The 20,942-nt window shown below is 48.2% G+C and overlaps 1 protein-coding gene across 3 annotated transcripts in view; it reads right to left on the bottom strand.

Moving 5' to 3' along the window:
* Positions 1 to 20,942, bottom strand: part of ADARB2 (adenosine deaminase RNA specific B2 (inactive)) — a 233,427-nt gene that overhangs the window by 104,774 nt on the left and 107,711 nt on the right. The window lies entirely within an intron of this gene.

Raw genomic sequence — 20,942 nt, 5'->3', positions numbered from 1 at the left:
CAGCCAGGCTCCCAAGAGGTTCTCTTTCCATCCAGCCCCCAGAAGGGGCCACCACTTTGTTTGGGTCTCCAGTTAATCGCCAGGGCCTCCTCACCCGCCCTCCAGAACAGTCTGGCATCCTCCCCATTTGGCCTCCTGCCACAGCCTCAGGCCTGGTCTCCGTGCTCATGGGGCCTCCACTGGCTAAGGCGTTCTTGGCTCACATCTCCTGACTCCCTCCTTCGCCGATAATCATGTCAATGCTAACCTGATGGGCAATCTCACCGAGAGAGCCTCATGGAGGAAGCTGTGTGAAATGAGGTGCTGTCTATCAACGCATAGTCACTCCTTAATATACAGTTTCTAAAATTTCATATCAGATCTGCTTAAAGTGGGATAGACCCCGACACGCAGTGGACCGAATGTCAAAGAGGCACTTCTGTGTACAATATGCTGATGGGCTTTATGGTCACATCAACACGCTAGTTTGGACATTATATACTGTGTTGCTCTGATAATCTTTCCTAAGATGGAAAAGTGGTTATTTTGACTCAACTGAATTGGCTCCTTTAAGATCAGAATCCGCTTTGTGCCATGGATGAGGCTGCGAGGAGGCAATTTCAGAGGCAATCTTAAGTTTTAAATGCTGACGAGGAAGTGCTGCACCGGTGACGTCATGAAGACGGCCTGAAAACCAGGTTATTTCTGCTCACTACAGCCCTGGTGCTTGTGGGCCATTTTCCATTTCAAGTATCTCATCCCATTGTCTTCACAAATACACGTGTACTTGTCAGGTCAGCTGTCCTGGTGTATGGTTCAGAAATATGGTCCCTGTAATTACAGTCCTTCCCAGGGCGAGGACAGGAGCATCCACTCTTAATCCCTTTAACAGAGAGCTGAGGATTTATCTCCCGCCAAATGAAAATGGAGAAATTTCAAGGGCAATTTATCTAATTCTCTTTCTGCCTATAATTTTTTAAAAGAAGTTTTCCCTGATGAGGAAAAGTGTGTTTTTAAGAGGGATTTGGATCTCTCATGCATTCCCTGGCCTCTGATCGACTTTAAATAATTGTCCTAATTAAGCACCAAGGTGAGTTTCTAAATCATTTTTTTTCCCTTGAAGGAGCGTGGATGATTTTGAGCTTATTTTATAGTTACTTTGCCATCGGGATTCTAATTTCCAAAGCAAACCTATTCAGGCTTTCTTCCAGCTTTCCAGACCCACGTTTTCTTGCCAGTGGCCCCTCTCCTCTATCTGTAACCTGCTTCTTTCTCAGTCTCTGTGACAGCCTCTGGGGGCTCTGGTGGCCCCTCTGTCCACGTGCTCATGTGTGTTTATTTGTGTGTGTGAGAGTGTGTGTGTATGTGTGTGTTTGTGTGTGGAATTTCATGCTGGCTAAGTGTCCCCGTAAAACTTCCTGTGAATGGGAGCTGTGGCCTGAGGGTTTCTGTTCCCCAGATTCATGTGCTGACCCTGAGCCCCAGGGGATGGCGTCAGAGGTCTGGCCCCGGGAGGTCAGTAGGTTGTGGGGTAGAGCCCCCAGGATGGGACCACAGGGCCGCTGCCCAGCCTCCAGGTGAGGACAAGGAACCTGCCAGTACCTGGCCTTGGACTCCACCCGCTGGACCACGAGGAGCAGCATGTGCTGTTGATGAGCTGCCAGGCCTGTGCGTTTGTTATAGCCCCTGTGGACAAGGCCCGTGTCCCGTACAAACCGTCACAGCTTCCAGCCGAGCTGGATGGCTGTGTAAACACGCCTCTGCCAACCGCTGGGGCCGCAGCATGACCAGAGACTGGTGGTGACAGTGCAGAACTGCAGCTGGGAGGCAGGTGTGTGGGACAGAGGATGACCCTGCATGTGTGTGTGTGTAAACACAGCTACTCACTCACAGGAGGAGTGAGAGGACTTGTAAACACCATTTATAATGAATAGTGGAGGCCACCTGCCCTGTAGATGCCCATGTGTCTAATGTGCAAGTGGTGACATGCCCATTCAGCCCTGCTTCCTGCACCCCTTGCCTCCCACCCCTGCAGGGCATCCCTGTCAGCTGTGGGAAACCGCCTGGCACTGGGCAGGGCCTGGATGGGAACCCTGGGGCTGGAGGAGAAACCCTGGGCCTGGAGGGGAGACCCTGGGCTTGGAGGAGACCCTGGGCCTGGAGGGGAGACCTGGGCCTGGAGGGGAGACCCTGGGCCTGGAGAAGAGACCTGGGCCTGGAGGAGAGACCTGGGCCTGGAGGGGAGACCCTGGGCCTGGAGGGGAGACCCTGGGCCTGGAGGGGAGACCCTGGGCCTGGAGGAGAAACCCTGGGCCTGGAGGGGAGACCCTGGGCTTGGAGGAGACCCTGGGCCTGGAGGGGAGACCCTGGGCCTAGAGGGGAGACCCTGGGCCTGAGAGGGCACCCTCTTCCTCCTCAGAGATCACTGTCCTCCTTCGGGACCATTGTCCCCCTCAGGCACATGAGTGACAGCCCTGTAGGGTTATGTGGTTTCTCCCTCTGAACACAGTTAACAGGCACACTCATGTCAGTAATGAGTCATTTTACATCTGATTAATGAAAGGCCTTCACTGTCTCCTGGTGCAGATCATAAACAAATGTTCCACTCTACTTTTTATAATTGACGAAATGATTCTCTCTGAACCTGAATGCCTGCGAGGGATTTCGGTTCAGATCTACCTTAGAACATGGCTTAAAACCACTGGATTCATCCAGATTAACAACTCGTGCTTTCAAGGTGTCCCCTGCTTTTTTAAAAAAGTGCTTTTTGTTTACTTGTTAGTTTTTTTTTTTTGGCTGCGCTGGGCCTTCATTGTTGCACGTGGACTTTCTGTAGTTACACTGCATGGGGGCCACTTTTCCTTGTGGTTCGGGGCTTCTCACTGCGGTAACTTCTCTTGTTGCTGAGTACAGGCCCTAGGGTGCATGGGCTTCAGTAGCTGTGGCGCACGGGCTCAGGAGCTGTGGCTTGTGGGTTCAGTAGTTGTGGCTCACGGGCTCAGTAATGTGGCTCATAGGCTCAGCAGTTGTGGCTCATGGACTTTGTTGCTCTGCAGCATGTGTAATCTTCTGGCACCAGGGGTGGAATCTGTGTCTCCTGCACTGGCAGGTGAACTCTTATCCGTTTTACCACCAGGGAAGTCTGAGGTGCACTTTTAAGGGAACAAAAAGGCAAGTCACAAGTCTCTCCATCTCCCACAGTCCCTTGTAAAGCAGGAGAGCATCTGGGTTTATGTCCACCACGTGAGAGTTACCCTAGTTTCTGTCTGCATCTGTCTTTAGCAGTTTAAGTGCCTATCAGTTTAGCTCTTGGCACCAAATGGAGAGGCTCAGGACTCGGAAAGAGAGTCTGTGTGACAAGATGTCACTGGGTTTCAAGCTCCTGTCTGTGCTTCAGAGCCAGCATATTTCTGAGTGAACGAAAAAAAAAAAAAAAAAAAAACAACACTCAGTTAGGTTTTCAAGAACTAATTAAGGCCTGTGCAGCTTTGTGAGAAACAACCTCATCCTTTTCAGGCCCTGAGAATTATCCTGAGCTTGGATGGTACCTCGGGAGCGGTTCCAACCATCTCTGTGCCGGTCACAGCAACGTCATTGCCGCGGAGCCTCCACTGCTGGTGCCCAAGCAAGAGGAGGATTAGGGGTCCCTGACACCTCACGTGGGCACTGAGCCCGCTGCAGGGGCCTGAGGAGCCAACACGTGCTGGCCAGCTCTGTTCCCACGTCGGCAAGTGGAACTCAGAATGGGCATCGCCAGTGTTCCTGATACAGTTCTGGCGCTCTGCGCTCTGGGAAAATAAACACAAATGTTTGTGTTGGCGGACGGCACAGTCTCCATCCAGTCCCTTTATTCCACCGTGAGCTTTTTATCTAAAAGCACATTAAGCTCGCGGGGAGCTGGCTCTGCCACCACACCAGGCCCTCTTCATGAAATGAGAGCTGTCCGTCTGCGATGCGGCGGCCGGGTAATGTCATCCCTCTGCTGTCATTGTAAGTGCTCCTGTGCAGGGACTGCCCTCCTTCTGCAATCACAGTGGGATCCAAGTTGGGCTCTGATGGGCCACGTGCCAGGCCGGCACTGACAGCAGGCACTGCTCAGCCAGCATGCTCTTAGCCTGTCATCCGGGCAAGATTGTCAGGATCAATTCTGTCCTTTTTCCTGAGCTTTTCCCTCTAAAATAACATTATCACTTGAAAATGCAAGTATTTATGAAGCTGAAAAGTAGAAGAAAAATGGCACCAAGAAAATAAAGTCAGGGCCCGTTGCCTGTTGAGTCTGTTGTGGGAACTGGTCTCAGATGGAGGCTGGAGATGGACTGTCCATGACCCTGGGGAGTGAAGGCCAGTCTTCTTGGCGGGCCTCTTGCTCCAGGTCTGCAGGGGAGCTGCCACCTTCCCTGGTGCTGTGGGCTGACCAGGTCTCTCCATCCGACGTCTACCCTTCCCATCTGGGCAGATCCACTGCTAGACAATCTCACAACAGCATCCAAATGCTTTGGGAGGGAGGAGGCAGCCAGCTGAGGGGTTGGGGGAAGGTGGAAACACCAGCCACGTCTGAGGGCCCATGAGGAGCTGTGTCCAAACCTTTCCTCCCTCCTTGGCTGATGCCGGCACTGTAAGAGGTGTTTCTATGAGAGCCTGGACTCCAGCGGGCTGTAACCTGAAAGCTTCCATGGCACACGTGTGGCCAAGGGCCTCTTGCTGCTCCTCGAGTCTAGAATGTGCTGTTACCTGTGTGAGGTTACTATGTCACAACCTTCCTTTTGTTGGCAAAATGCAAAGTTTTCAGATAATATTTAGTGGTCACATCTTATGTCATCTTTAGTCCCTTGCCTAATTCGGAATTATTATTATTATTTAGTATTCTGATCTTAGAATTTATCTTTTAAAAGTGAAAATAGTTTTGAAAACATTAGCTACTCCAAATTTTACTTAATTGATGGTTACCAATTTTAATACCACACTTTCATGCTCTCATAAAAGTTAAATTTGCTGGCTTATTGAGAAGTCCCAAAGGCAGAAAACCTCTAGAATAGATTTGTGGAACAAGGAGGGGTGATCAAGTGAGGTAACAATTAGCACAAGAATATGGATGTACCTTACTGAATTGATTGGTTTGATAGTAGTTTCTTAATTTATAATTTATTCATTCCTGTATGTATCATATTTTAAAAACAGCTTTATTGGGTTATAATTGATTTACAGGAGTCTGGATGTACTTAATGCACACAATTTGATGAGTGTGGCGATATGCATATACACATGGAACCATCACCACATCAGGATAGCAAACACCCCTCACCTTCACGCTTCCCTCTGCTGCTCCTGTTCTTGGTGACAAGAACATTCAATGTGAGACCTGCTGTCTTAAACTTTAAGTGCACAGTCAGTATTGTAACTACACACGCCGTGTTGCACAGTAGAAATGAGAAGTTAGTCATCTTTCCTAACTTAAATTTTTTACCTTTTGAAGGAAAATTACTCCCAGCCCTTAGAAACCACCATTTTACTCTCTGCTTTAAGCATCTGATGACCTCATATAATGGGATCATGCAGTACTTGTCTTTCTGTGACTAGCTTGTTTCACTCCGCGTAATGTCTTCAAAGTTCATCTGAGCTGTTGCACATGGCAAGATATCCTTCCTTTTAAAGACTGAATAAGATTCTATTGTATGTATATGCACATTTTATTTATCTATTCACCCATTGGCAGACATTTAGATTGTTTCCATATTTTGGCTATTGTGAATAAGGCTGCATCAAATCTTCAACTCTTCCAAAAAACTGATGAAGAAGGAACATTTCTCCAGATGAGGCCAACATCACCCTAATGCCAAAGCCAGACAAAGATCCTGCAAGAAAATCCAATACCCAATATCCCTGACGAATATAGATGTAAAAATTCTCAATAAAATACTAGAAAATTGAATAAGAAAGCATAGTAAAAAGATTGTACACCATGATCAAATGGGATTTATCTCTGAGATGTAATGATGGTTCAATATATGCAAATCAATAACAGTGATATAGCACATTCACATTCACAGAATGAAGGATAAAAATATGATTATCTCAGTAGATGTGAAAAAAGTATATGGCAAAATAAAAAATCTGTTCATAATAAAAGTTAAACAAACTAAGAACAGAAGAGATTTAATTCAAAATAATAAAGGTCATGCATGACAGGAGCATAGCTAATGCCAAATTCAATGGTGAAGAGTTGAAAACGTTTCCTCTAACATCAGGAATAAGGCAAGGATGCCCACTCTTGCCACTTCTAGTCAATATAGTGGGGAAGTCCTAACCAGAGCAATTAGATAAGTAAAATTTTCTGTTTAAAGATAGCATGATCTTATATGTAGAAAATCCTGAAGACTCCACAAAAAAACTAAGTAATAAATAAATTCAGTAAATTTGCAGGATACAAACTCAGTATACAGATATCTGTCATTTTTCTGTACATGAAGAATGAACTAAGCAAGGAGGAAATTAAAAAACCAAGGCCATGTATGTTCAAAAGAATAAAATACTTAAAAATAAACTTAACCAATATGTAAGAGACATGTACACTGAAAAGTGCAAATCACTGATGAGAGAAATTGAAGAAGACACAAACAAATGGGACAACTTCCCATGTTTATGGATTGAAAGACAATATTGTTAAAATAGCTATACTAGCCATCATTTTTTCTTGAGAAAGAAAAACAAACAGGGAAGTAACACTTTTTGATTTCAAAATATGTCACAAAGCCGCACTAGTTGAAACAGTATGGTACGGCACTTGGAGATAAGCATGGATGGGATTTGAATGGGGAATGAGGAGCAGTCTGGGTGAAGCAAATGTGCTTCACATGGATGGATATGTGAGCGTGAGGAGTCTGGATGTCGGCAAGGCAGCCAGAGAGCTGTGGATATGTAGCACTGGAAGGTCCCTTCAAGTTCATGTTTCAGACTTTCTGAAATAGTCCCTTTAGCAGGAAAGATACCCTAAGCCATCTCCCGAAACCATTTTTGTTTGCAGCAAAATAACTCAGATAACCACAACTGTTTCCAGTGCAAACACGTTCAAAGGACATTAGGTGCGTATCTATTTTTATCAAAGGGGTATTGATTACCAATATCTGAAATGTAATACATATATCTTTCCAACTCCAGTGATTGGAAATTATAAGCCAAAATATTATTGATGCATATATGCATTGCTCTACACTACAGGCACTGTGCAAGTGAAAATGTTAGTCACTCAGTCTTGTCCAACTCTTTGCGACCCCATGGACTGTAGCCCACCAGGCTCCTCTGTCCATGGGATTCTCCAGGCAAGAATACTAGAGTGGGTAGCCATTCCCTTCTCCAGGGGATCTTCTCCAGGGGATCTTCCTGACCCAGGGATTGAACCCAGATCTCTTGCATTACAGGCAGATTCTTTACTGTCTGAGCCACCAGGAAAGCCCTGTCGGGGTAACAACAGGCACGGTAGGAATAACAAATGATATGGAACAAAGGTCACTGGAAGGTTGAAGCTGAATGAACATAACTTTATATTCAGATTGAAAAGCAGCAACTTAAAATCACGACTACCTCAAAATAGCATTAAAAAGGTATTCTTTTCACAATCCTGCAGGAATCCCACTTACATTTAAAGGAGCTTTGTAACAGCCAAGATTTATCATAAACACATCATTTCACTCTTTATTAACTCTAGAACACCAATTTTTAAAATAAAGTTTATGTCATAATGGCATGGCAGATTACATGCAAGCGATCTTTAGATGTAAATATAGGCCAACTCTACTGTGCAAATTGCTTCTAAGAACCATAGAAAGGAGAACCCATAAGATACATTTCTCAGCGGCCTCGCACCTGCTGCCAAATGTCCCAAAGGAGGACTTTCCAGCATCCAAAGAATGTGAGCTCACTTCCACAAACACTTCACCCCACACTCAGAGTGCTCCAGAAGGCTTTCTTACATTATTGTAATCTGCATCCCTGTAAAATACACCCTAGGGAATTCTATTTCTATATGTCTTCAATTAGCAGGAGAAAACTAATTGTTCTTGTTCTGGTTTTCATTTTGTGGGGAGGGGTCTCTTGTCAAGCTTTGTGTTGCTCCGTCTCCTATTTATTGCAGTTTGCACTCCCGTTCTAACAACCACTACACTGCCCCTGCTTCCAGGTGTGTGTGCCTTCAGGAATTTATGATTTATTTCCACATGTGAAAACACCGAACGAGGCAGGACCAAGGACAGTGCCCACACCTCCCCGTTAGCCATCATTCTTCCCTGAACAGTGGCCTCCGGATATCGCCATTTGAACAAAGCAGTCGTCTTTGCTTGTGGTCATTTAGACGATTACAAATCAAGTTTATTTATGCTGTAATTCAATACACAGTCATCATCTTGCCCTCGATGAAAGCAATTCAGTCTAAGAGCTCAACACACATAGTGGGCATCTCCCATGTGACAGGTAAGGAGACCACTGAGATGAACGAGATTCGGTGTCTACACCTGAGAAAGTGGATCCAACAGCACCGTGAGTGCAATGGTAGGGCGGATGCGCGGGTGAGAGGGTGGGTGAGGCCACGATGGTGCATCATTGTGTATTTGTGCTTCATCTCAGGACGTAAAGGCCCCTGGAGTGAGTCTTAGAAACGCCTTCCCAGGCAGACGAGGAGGTTGCTGCATGAATTTTCAGGCAACAGAGATCAATGTCTGTTGTGTCTAAAATACACAGTTTTTGTTTCGTCTCAAACCTAGGTGAGAAATCGTTTGTCTTGGAGACAAACACGCTGCTCTGACGACAGAGGGGGCGCCATGCACCTCCAACAGAAGAGTCGCAGGTGAAGGTGAGACGCCATCAACTGTGTCTTGAGGGAGCCTGACTTCTGCAGCAGAGAAGTGGCCTAGGGTGGGCGGGGAGCTAGGTCAGCACAGGAGAGACCAGCAACGGGGGCAGGGCCCCCCAGGGGCTGGCCTCATGGAAGCGTGTGGGGGCCTGGGACTGAGGGTGACAGAGCCTCAGGGGGGCAGTCACCCTAGGGAGCCAGGCTGCCTGCCTGTTGGGGTGCCCCACTCAGTAGGACCCTCCAAGAAGGCACCTCAGGCCCTGTGGGGCCCCAGATGCAGAGCTCCTCGCCTGGCCTGGGCGGTTTGCGGGGTCTGGTCATGAAGGCCTCATAAACAGCTCCTGAGAGAAGGCCTGAATGACTGACAGCCCAGAGGCCACGGCCCGATGGCGCCGTGAGTGGATCTGCTCCTGCTTCCATGGAAACGCACAAGCTTGGGAGACAAGGTGCGGGTTTTAATGACAGACTTCTTTTTATAACTTCCCTACCTTATCCTCTTCCATCTGACCGCCGTTCCCATGGCAACCGGATCAGAAAGGCCATCGGCAGCCGGAACTCCGATCTGCCCAGAGGATTTCAAGACTGTGAGCCCGGCTCCTCCGGGAGGCTCACCCCAATGTGTGTTGGCTGGGTGGAACCTGCTGCAAGGGTCCTGGACACTCGACTCCTGCTACGTGGATTGAACTGCAAAGGCTGCATCCAGGGGGGCAGGTGCAGGACCAAGTTCTGGTCCCACACTGTGGACCACTCTTACAATTAGAGAGAACAGTATTGGGCTGCCTATGGGTGGAGGAGGAGTACTCTTTGGCAAGTCACAGCAACTCTCCCAGAATGCCCCCCAGCACACGGGTTGAGAGTCCACGGCACACTTTGTTGCCACCTGAGGAAACCCCCTGGACTGTGCTGCCTCTTTGTCCACCCGCTGCTGTCAGCACCACAGAGGAGTCGGGTGTCCTGTCTGTTCACCTGCAGGCGCCAGGGCAGCCCCATCTACTCTTCTGATTGGCAGGGCTCACGATCCTTTACTGGGGTGCCTGTTACCCTGACCACGTGATGATGTTCTGGAAAACAAGGAGAAGCTGCAGGTAAATACACGGGGTCATCGTCTCTGAAATGAACCTACAGAGGCCAGAATAAAGCATCAGCTTGTGCATCTCCTTTCAGACAAGAATATGACATTTCACATTCAAGGAACTTCTTCTTTGCTGCTATTGTCCTTAGACTTAAAGGCAAACTATTCTTTCTTTTTTTCTAAAAAAACTTTTTTCTAGTTTCTTTTTTTCCTAAAAATCTTATAGGATTTAAATTATAGATGCAAATGATGCTAAGAGCAAAAGTTGAGAAAGATCATAAACTCCAAAGTGGCATTTTCAACACTCCTGCTCCTAACAACATATTTCCCTTGTCAGTTATCTTTCTGGACACTGTTGGTTGTAGGTCTTTGGGCTAACCACTCAGCTGCCTCGTTCTCATGTGGTTGCACGTCTTTGGGATCTAAGTATCCCCATCATTGAAACAACAGGATCCCAAAGGTTTCATAAGTTGAGGCATCCTGAGTGACACTTACAATCCCACAGTAATTCCAAGAAAAGTGTAGTCATTTTGTCTTAGCAATGCAAGTATTTGCAGAAAACACTACCCAATGCTCTAGACAGCAAGTAATTTCAACAGCACTTTGCTTGAGAAGAAACGAAGGTCTGCCTGGAAAACTCAGAGACCTCTGTACTTCCCACCCTGAGATGCTGCTTTTCTGATCTCTGAATGGTATGCTTTACAGGGTAACAGCCAGAAAGTCATTTTGACTGTTACGTGATAACCAATAAATCTTTAAAAAGTGACCTGCCTTCTTCCATCTCTAACATGGAGAAACTAATGACCAAACAGAACAAAGGAGAACACCACGCAGCACTCAGCAGCTGCCTCTGCTGGCATCACTGTGACCTGCGGTGACTCGAGGACACCGGTGCTGTCCCTGCCATCCAGGAGTTGGGCGTTCTTTCTCACCTTCTCATCTGCATATGTGAGAAGGCGGCCATGATGCAGTGTCATCTAAGAGGGCCGAGCGGAGCTTGTTCCAACAGGCCCGGTGCACTGAGTTTACGGTTGGACGCCATGGGAAGTGCTGGTCCTCCCGTCTCAGCCACGATGCAGAAGTAACATGATGGGAACACGTCTTCCCTCCCTCTGGGTACCCGTCCGCCTCCTCCTGATCAGAGGAGCTCTCAGCTCTGACGACATATCGCACATCACGGCCGCTCCAGATCTGTCTCCGCGTTACTCTGCCTGCCTGTTTCCACACCCAGTATTTCTCGTTTAACAAATTGTTCTTGATGTGATGTGTTCACAATAAGCCCATAAGCACAGCCGAAGCACAATTTCCTGCTCACTTCAGTCAAAATACATTAATCCTCTGGATATTTCCCGGGGACAATGCTATCTCTTTTGTGCAGACTTAATTTCTATCTTTCAGCTGCAAAGGAAACAAATCCTCAAAAATTGGTTTGAAAAGTGACACACAGAACCACTGGGCTAGAGTTCCTGTTGTGTGGAGTTCTCCTTAAACACTCGTCTTTGCGAGATGCACCGTCTGTCAGATACTCACGTGTAGGTGAAATTAAGAAGAGTCACTCCATGGCTGAGCCAGGGGGTCTTCCAGAGTTGCCAGGTCCTAACTTGGGGTAAGAGCCATGTCAACCCTGCCCCCCTTTCCCTCGCTCTGTCCTGCTCTGTCCCAGTTGCAAATCCAAGGAGACCCAGCACCACCTCAAGGCACAGGACTCAAGCCTTGCGATCTTCAAATAAACCTAAGCATCTAGGTGGTGGGGACTCAGGTGAACATACCCCGTTTAGCACGAAACACTAAGGAAATCTGCCTTATTATGTAGGCTGGTAGGAAGATGTGCATCTGCTCCTGCATTTTACGTATGTGTATGCATAGAGATGGACCCTTAGGTAGGTGTGTATGGATGTGGGAATATGTATATGCATATAGGTACATATGTATGTGTGTTTGAAGGTAAACATGTAGGTGTGTAGGTAGAAGTACCTGTAGACAGTATGTAAATAGACACATAGGTAGGTGTGTATGTATGTAGCTACACATGTATACGTGAAGGTAAGTACGCAGGTACATATGTGGAGAAATAGGTAAGCAAGTATGTAGCTAAGTATGTACGTATGTAGGTATGTGTGTAGGTGAGTATCTAGGAAGATATGTGAGTATGTGTATAGGTATGTAGGAGGCAGGTGTGCACACAGGTGGGCACAGGTGCAGGGGGAGGGTGTGGACACAGGTGGGCACAGGTGCTAGGGCAGATGTGCACACAGGTAGGACAGGTGCAGGGGGTGGGTATGCACAAAGGTAGGACAGGTTCAGGAGGTGAGTGTGCACACAGGTAGGACAGGTGAAGGAGGTGGGTGTGCACACAGGTAGGACAGGTGCAGGGGGTGGGTATGCACACAGGTAGGACAGGTTCGGGAAGTGAGTGTGCACACAGGTAGGACAGGTGAAGGAGGCAGATGTGCACACAGGTAGGACAGGTGAAGGAGGTGGGTGTGCACACAGGTGGGCACAGGTGCAGGAGATGGGTGTGGACACAGGGAGGAGAGGTACAGGGGGTGGGTGTGCACACAGGTAGGACAGGTGCAAGAGGTGAGTGTGCACACAGGTAGGACAGGTGCAAGAGGTGAGTGTGCACACAGGTAGGACAGGTACAGGGTGTGGGTGTGCACATAGGTAGGACAGGTGAAGGAGGTGGGTGTGCACACAGGTAGGACAGGTGCAGGGTGTGGGTGTGCACACAGGTAAGACAGGTGCTGGAGACAGGTGTGTACAAGGTGGGCACAAGGTCAGGGGTGGGTATACACACAGATAGGACAGGTGCAGGAGGTGAGTGTGCGCATAGGTGGGCACAGGTGCAGGAGGCAGGTGTGCACACAGGTAGGACAGGTGCAGGCATCACAGACTCCCGTGCACCAGCCTCTGGCACTGCCTGCTGGCTGAGGGGATGGGTCGCACCAGGCCCCCTGGCCTGTGAGGTGTACACAGACTTGCTGGCTGCAACAGGGCTCGTCTCACAGGGAAGACCTGGCACCTGCTGGTGTGAGAACCCAGGGGGCTGTGGGCTCCTGTCCACCCACAGCCCTGCCCTCCCTGTTCTGGGACCGCATGTGTGCCTGGACCCCTGCCTGTTCACGTCTGACTCCAGCGGGACATGGGCCCCTGGGTGCCCAGGTTTCTCCTAAAGAGAATCAAAACAAGTGCTTCTGCCTGCTCTGGCTGCATCCTCGGATTTCAGCAGGGACAGTCTGAGCAGCCTGCTGGGGATTATGACCCATGTCAGCTCTGAGGTCTGTGTTCTGGCTCCTCTATGGCCTCATTCAAGCGAGAAACAGCCCGATTCCTAGGGGTGTCACATCTGCTGTCGTTCACCTGACCAGAGGCCACGTGTGTGCACATGTGTGTGCATGTACGTCTATGTGTGCTCATGTGTATTCACTGAGCACCAGGACATGTGTGACAGAAGTTTTCTTGGTGGCAGCTCTGACCACAACTTTTCAGTCATTTGGGACATGACAGATAGAATTCTGAAATACTGCAATATTGCCCCTAAATTCCAAAGCATCATACTCCAAATAGGTCAGTCTAGATGGACGGTTGAGTAAATCACCTGATGAACTGAGCAATGTAGACAAAAAGTCTGAGAACTTTAGGTCAAGGGACCAAGAACACAATGTCTGCAGGGATCTGGGTCTCAGTTCAGCTGAGCTGTGACCAGGCACAGACAACGGGGGCTGCTGCCCGCAGTGAGGCTCTGCCGTGTTCTTCCTGGTCTGTGTGTTAATCTCTTACCTCGAGAGAGACATGTGTGCACAGTCATTATCTACCTCAGAGAAAGGTAGCGGTGCAGAAGCAGTGATGGACAGTCCACACACGGATGACGGACAAGGGTCAGCAAAGCCACCTGTTGCCACAGAGTGTGGCCAGAACCACCAGGCATTTCAAGAGAAACCAGAAATCCAGGTTTATGGCTGGTATTCTCTGATGGAAGATGCTGAGGAAGTAGCTGGGATGTAGATCTATGGGATGTGTGTGTTGGTTTGGGGCTAGAAGAGGAAGGAGAGAAAAGGCAGAACTTCCCCTTAGTTTTCAACTTAGACCTTGCTCACTGAGTCCAGCTCAGCAGCAGGACTCTTTGCAGCTCCCGTGAGGAAGCAGGCAGGGGAGGCGACTCAGGATGTCTGGGCTTGGACCAGCTGCTCTGCCCTACCCCCTGCCCATCCCCCAGGCTCTATGGGTTCACCAAGCAGATGTCCCAGGACCCTGCTGTGACAGAAGTTACTGCTGAGACACAGTCAGGCTTAAAATCATAAACATGCGTGTGTATATGTATATATATATGTATATGTATATATACAGTAGGTGAGATTTTGGAAAGCCACCTTGAATATAAAATGTTCAAGAAACATGTCTGTCATTCAGTTCAGGTGTCAGGCCTGTGCCAACCAAGTATATACGCCTCTCTGTATCTCCGCAGAGTTGAGAAGGGTCAAAGAAGGAGAGCAGGGGCAGCAATTCCGCCCACGAGTGAAAGGATGGCCTTGGCGTGGATAAGGACCCTTCCGGGAGTCCAGAGGAGGAAGGCAAAGATCACACAGAAGGAATTAACTGAATTTAGAGTAGACTTGAGTCCTTCCATCTTACTAATTTAAATATTATTATATCATCATCAGCTCATTTTTTAAGAATGGCATAAATTATAAAAGGGAGTCCTAATTTATTTCTTGATTTGCTTCATGAAAACATTTAATGTGAAGGATCCATTCTATTTTTGTATATATATAAAAAATCTCCCTTAACTTAGGATTATTCTGTAATTTATACATTATTACTGACTTTTGAGGTGAGTAGCTTCTTTTAAAAGATATGGACATTGTCTCAGATTTGGTGAAGAAATGGATGTTTGAAAATTCTAAGTGGGTGCTGCCTTTTAAATCATATTCAAAAGTGACTCCCAGCACAATGAAAATGGCAATATTTGTTCAGGCCACATGCTCGGGCCGCAGGAGCGGTGATCTGTGTCTGGGCTGCTGCCACGTGATGTGTCTTGGGTCCAGCACTTTGCCGCAGGCAGAAATCTTAATTAAGGCCTTTTCCAAAGAGCACCCGGGGGTGCATCACCAAATTGGAGTAAAAATAGATGAATGACCAAATGCCACCAGGGCAGGATCCCTCTGAAATCACATTTCCCCCAGAGGTCATGTCATCACTGACATGGTCAGCCTGAGGACCCTTCAGTTAGCCGTGACCTCCAGAGAGGAGGAGGCTAGCCCTGGGGGAGGGGGGCTGAGGATACAGTCTTGTGTATGCATACGTGTCTGCAGGCCCATGGCCCTAGCAGGGTGCTGACTGAGAGAAATATGGTCCCTGAGCATTCTCTCGTCCTAACTGGGTGCATTTATCCACTTTCTGCCAGGTGGGGGAGACCATAGTACTTCTGGGATCTCTAGGATGCTGCCTGACAGGCCCGTATCTCAGAGCAGACTCTACATCCAGTCATAGGACAGTCACACCCCTCCGAGGGGCATGGGTCACAGATGGGTCGCTGTACTTCCGCACACAGACCCCTGGCAGCGAGCCTCTGGGACAACGATGCGGCTCAAATAGGGAGTCTGCTTCCTTCCAGGTTTCTCTGGGCTGTGCGAGCTATTGTGACCAAATGTTCCCCAATCTGCTTGTTCCTTAGCCAAAGTCATTCCCTGATACTTTTGCTCCAAGACACCTGACTGGCATCTTGTTTACTCAGGGGCCCGAGGGACTCATCTGTTGTTGGGCAGGTGACTGTGTGACTCTGGAAGTTTCTGTCCATCAGGGCGCCAGCTCTGCAACGTCACCTGCTGGGCTCTGTACATTAATCCACTGTTCACACCTCTCAGCATTTTCTGATGGGGCATTTTTCTGTGATTTCAGAGGAACAAATCCCTTTATGGCTCCAAAGTAGTGTGTTTGCCCGGGAGCAGTAAATCCATAAATTTAGGGTTTTCTATTTGTGTTAGTAGAAGGAAGACAGAATCAATCTCAGAGTTTTTTTAAACCAAGAGGGAAACGTGAAGATGGAGAATGTTTCTGAATAATAATTCCTGGGCCAAACCCACCTCATCTATTTCAGCCTGATCAGTCCTTAAATGAGATGAACTGCCTTCTCTTGTCCTGTCAATTTTGCCACTTCTTTTTAGGAATAATTTTATATCCTTAAAAAAATGGGATATAACTGACATGTAACACTGCTTGAATTTAAGGTGTAGGAATGCTGATGTATTCTTGCAAAATGATTGCCTTTGTAGTTGGAACTAACACCTCTACTCTGTCACAATCAGACAAAAGAATGGGTGGAGGATAGACAAAAATGTCTGATAGACATTTTTTTTTTGAAGAAGAAGACATACAGATGGCCAACAGGTACATGAAAAGTTGCTCAGCATCACTAATCATCAGGGAGATGCAAGTCAAGCCACAGTGAGATGTCACCTGATGCCTGTTAGGATGCCCTTCTCTGAAAAAAACAAAAAGCAAAACAATAGAAAGTACCAATGTTGGCGAGGATGTGGAGAAAAGGGAACCCTGGTGTACTATGGTGGGAATGTCCGGGTGCAGCCACTGAGGAGAACAGCATGGAGGTTTCTCAGAGATTTAAAACAGGAGTACAGTACCACCCAGGAGCACTACTGTGGGTGTTCAGCCAGAGGAAATGCGTCCTTTGGGTTTAATCAACTTTATGATCTGCGAGACACCCACCATTCTTGTGCTGCCCCTTGAATTATTAAGTAACCACTGATAACGAGAAATAGAGGGCAGCCATCCTTGTGTGTCCCCCTGGAAACTCACCCTTTGATTCCATCTTGTTCCCCCAGTTGTCATTCTGCCTGATGGTAACAGGACAACAAGTAAAGAGTGTCAACTGAGAGGCAGTTTTGACAGAGAAAGAGACGAAATGAAGAGATGCAGACTGAGCGGGCAGCACAACCCCGAGGACACCTGCTCAGACCTCCCTGGACACGGGGCCCTTGATCCACATGCATCTTTCCACATGAACACACACCCTCCATGAGGTGGCAGCTGGTTTGAAAAGAGAAGAGAACAGAAGAGTCTGGGACGTTTTGCTGCCTGCACTCCCGCCTGGGGAGCCATCACCTCCCTGAGTCCCGCTTTCTGAGTTGCAGTCTGGACCACATGCCCCTTGCTTAGGTAATGGGACTGTTGTAAAGATCACAGGACTTAAGAAAGATATTTAATTTGTAAAATGCTCCAAAATGGAGGCCACTGTGATTTCTCTGTACACTGTCAGGATGCCCCGACCCTCCATGCAGTGGCTCAGTGATACAAACATATGGCTCCTTCTGTAGCTTCTTACTGAGTCTCTGCGTCTCGATTTTGGGAGGTGAGCAGAGAGCAGCACAAAAAATGTCCTCTCTGGATTGGCCCTTACAGTCAGCGGCTGGAGACGGAGAGGAATCTGACTGGGATGGGCAGACCGTTGTGGGTGGCAAGGAGGCAGGGTCGGTGACGAGGACGATGCAGGAGGGTCCTTTACGCAGCACAGCTGATGTGGGCGGAGCCGTGCCCTCCATGGAAGCCACGTGGAGGTCCTACCCCCAGGGCCTCAGAACAACACCTTCGTGGACAGAAGGTGCTTGTAGGTGAAGTCAGTGGGGGTGAGTGAGACCACAGTGGAGTAGGGAGACCATGACCCAACCCGCCAGCTGTCTTTGTGAGAAGACGGGCCTCAGAGACCACCCGGTCTGGGGGATGGGGGCACCTTCCCTTGCAGCCCTGCCCACACCCTGGGCTGGGTCCCGCCTCCAGAGCTGGGAGGGGCTGATGCGACTCAGTGTGAGGGGGGTCATCTGAGGCTAGACCCGGTGGGGGGTGAGGGGATATTGGGGGTACATCTGTGAATCAGGAACAGCTGCCACCTTCCTGTGGGCTCCACGGGTCCCACAGGGGAGCTGCAGGACCAGCGGGGGTGCAGATAGCCGGCGGGGATTGGCGGGGGTAGGGGGGTGCTTCAGAAGGGACCACGTGGATGAGGGGTGCTCGACTTGATGGCCCCGGCCTCGGGGAGGGCCATGAGCCTGGTCGTCAGGACGTGGCGCTCAGACCTCAGGGGCACTCCCGGCCACCTGGCTGTTCCCACATGTGGTGTGGCTGTGGGACACAGACTGGGGCAGGCCACCCACACGTGACGCAACGAGACACACACCCATCATCAGAGCCTTGCCCTGGGCCGTGGTGGCTGCACAATGTGCTTTTTGGTCAAGTAAGTAAGAAAATTGGCCCCAGACTGAAAAATTAAAACTTTACATTTTTGGCAACACTGGGTCAATTGTAGTATTTTCTTTTTATTATTTGATAATGGGAGAGGGGAAAAAAATTAAATTACTTATTTTTGCCTAATTCCTGGTGATTTATGCCAGCTTTTGTTTCTTTCTTTGAATATATATTTTGCAGTACGATCACATGTTCCAGTTTTAGACCCTGATAGATTCAGGTCAGAACAATGGACACATTATTCTGGCGTGCGGTGGGCAGGGAGTGCTGGATGGGGTGGGGGAGGGGATAAAGCCTGAATGTTCTGTGTCTCCATGAGTCACAAAAAAAGTCACAAAGCAAGGAAGTGTTGCTGCATTCACGCTCGCAGCACTTTCTGCCTTGGTCCTCTCCATGGCCTGTGGGGACCTATGTCCTCATTTATTCACACACCAAGTATCTACAAGGTGCTCGGTGTGGGAAAGACAGTGCTGTAACAGAGGTGTGGTCCTGCCCTCGGTCCCTGTTTCCCCCCACTTTAAATTCTTCTATAAACAGATTTGAAAAGCTCGACAGAATGAGCACATGGTTTTAGCCAGTAGCCGTGTCTCCTGGAAATCAGCTTTGGGTCTGAGGTTGACAAACTGTCTTTGACTGAAACAGTGTCCTTGTCTGGATTCCCGCTTCTTGTTTACCTTTAAACACGGAGACACATTTGTGTGAGTGGCGAACTGAAAGCCGGCACTTGCTGGAGATCTTCTGCTCCACGGTGAAAGCCACAGTAACAACACCGTCAGCTGTGAATGCCGGGGGAAAATAACCCTTTGTTCTAATTTTTAAAATCTGCGGACGAAAACAGCACTCATGGGGCCCATAGCCCAGGCAGTAGATTAAAAGCCTGTTAAATGCTATTTTCAGCTTGGCAGAACACCAACTGCGGGCTACCCTTCAGCTCCACTTCCTTTGAAATATGGCAACGTCACCGTAGCCAGGTGACCACAATGAAGTGTCATTTTGGAATGATTAAACAACTGTACACACAGGCGGAACTAGGCTTACTCTCCAATTCCTGACCATAAAGCGCAGGCTGAGTCAAGCGGGGGATGAGGGCTTTGACCTCCCAAATGCCCACGTGGGTCCCAAACCACTCCAAATAAATGTGTGAAAGTGAAGTTGCTCAGTCGTGTCCGATTCTTTGCGACCCCATGGTCTGCAGCCTACCAGGCTCCTCCGTCCATGGGATTTTCCAGGCAAGAGTGCTGGAGTGGGGTGCTCTAGTAAAAAAGTATGCGTGGTGGGTCAGCGCTGCTCAAGACAAGCCACTTCCTTCACCAACCCCACCCCAACTATAAACCCTTCCTATATTGAAATTCTTTAGTTATCTCTGGTTAAAAACCCAAAACTTGTGCTGATTTAGTGATTTTCTAGGCTTTCTATTTTTTTTTTTATTATTATTTTAAATTCTCAAGCAAACCACGGGTATAACTTGTATATTTCTGTGCAGGCAGGCTTGGACCACCCACTAATTTTAAACAGTTTGATTTTGGCTAAAATAGTTTTTAGACCACAATTTGCATAATATGGTTGGTTTGAGAGTTGCATTTTAGCATAAGTGGTAGAAATTGGCAATATGAATTAAGTCTTGCTACAAAACCAATCTTGCAAAAATAGTTCCTTGGTTACAGCATGTGGCTTTAAGAGAATCATCAGTAAAAGGCAATAGATCTATGCTGGAGGAAATTTCCCGGTTTTATGTCAAATATGTAAAGTTTACACCAAGAAAGTCACCTTTATGTTCATTTATAAATGCTTCCAGAGAATTTCTACCTTCTAAGGACAAAAAGACAGCTTGTAGCTTCCAGATTCAATGAAAAGTGTCTCAGGGGCTATGGTGCCAAGTAAAAATAAACCCGATCCAGGGCCACCATGCAGTGTGCACACGCACACTGAGACCGAGGAAGACGATTCCCGTCCAGTGCTGCATCTGGGTACAGTGTAGTCTTACAGAGGATCTGGGGCGGCATTCGGGCATTAAGGTGTGTGAGCTTTAGACATATTCCATGTCACTGAGTTATAAATACAGACTAGAATCCAACCTTCCTGTTTGGGTATAAAGTATAATCCTTTCTAGTTGTCACAGTTGTCATTACCATCACTTTGTCATCACCGTCATCACCACCGTTATCACCAGTATCACCACCACCATTATCCACATCACCATCACCACCGCCACCATGACCACCACCACCATTATCCATGTCACCACCACCACCACCACCACCATTATCCATGCCACCACCACCACCACCACCACAACCACCATTATCCATGTCACCACCACCACCACCACCACCATTATCCATGTCACCATCACCACCACCACCATTATCCACATCACCATCACCACCACCACCATCACCACCACCACCATTATCCATGTCACCACCACCACCACCACCACCATTATCCATGCCACCACCACCACCACCATGACCACCATTATCCATGTCACCACCACCACCACCACCAACACCATTATCCATGTCACCACCACCACCACCACCACCATTATCCATGTCACCATCACCACCACCACCATTATCCATGTCACCATCACCATTACCACCACCACCACCACCATTATCCATGTCACCATCACCACCACCATCACCACCACCACCGTTATCCATGTCACCATCACCACCACCACCATTATCCATGTCACCATCACCATCACCACCACCATCACCACCACCACCGTTATCCATGTCACCATCACCACCACCACCATTATCCATGTCACCACCACCACCA

This window comes from Bos taurus, chromosome 13 (assembly GCF_002263795.3).
Source record: "Bos taurus isolate L1 Dominette 01449 registration number 42190680 breed Hereford chromosome 13, ARS-UCD2.0, whole genome shotgun sequence".
Lineage (NCBI taxonomy): Eukaryota > Metazoa > Chordata > Mammalia > Artiodactyla > Bovidae > Bos > Bos taurus.
The sequence above is the reverse complement of the archived record's forward strand: the minus strand, read 5'-3'. Positions and strand labels throughout refer to the sequence as shown.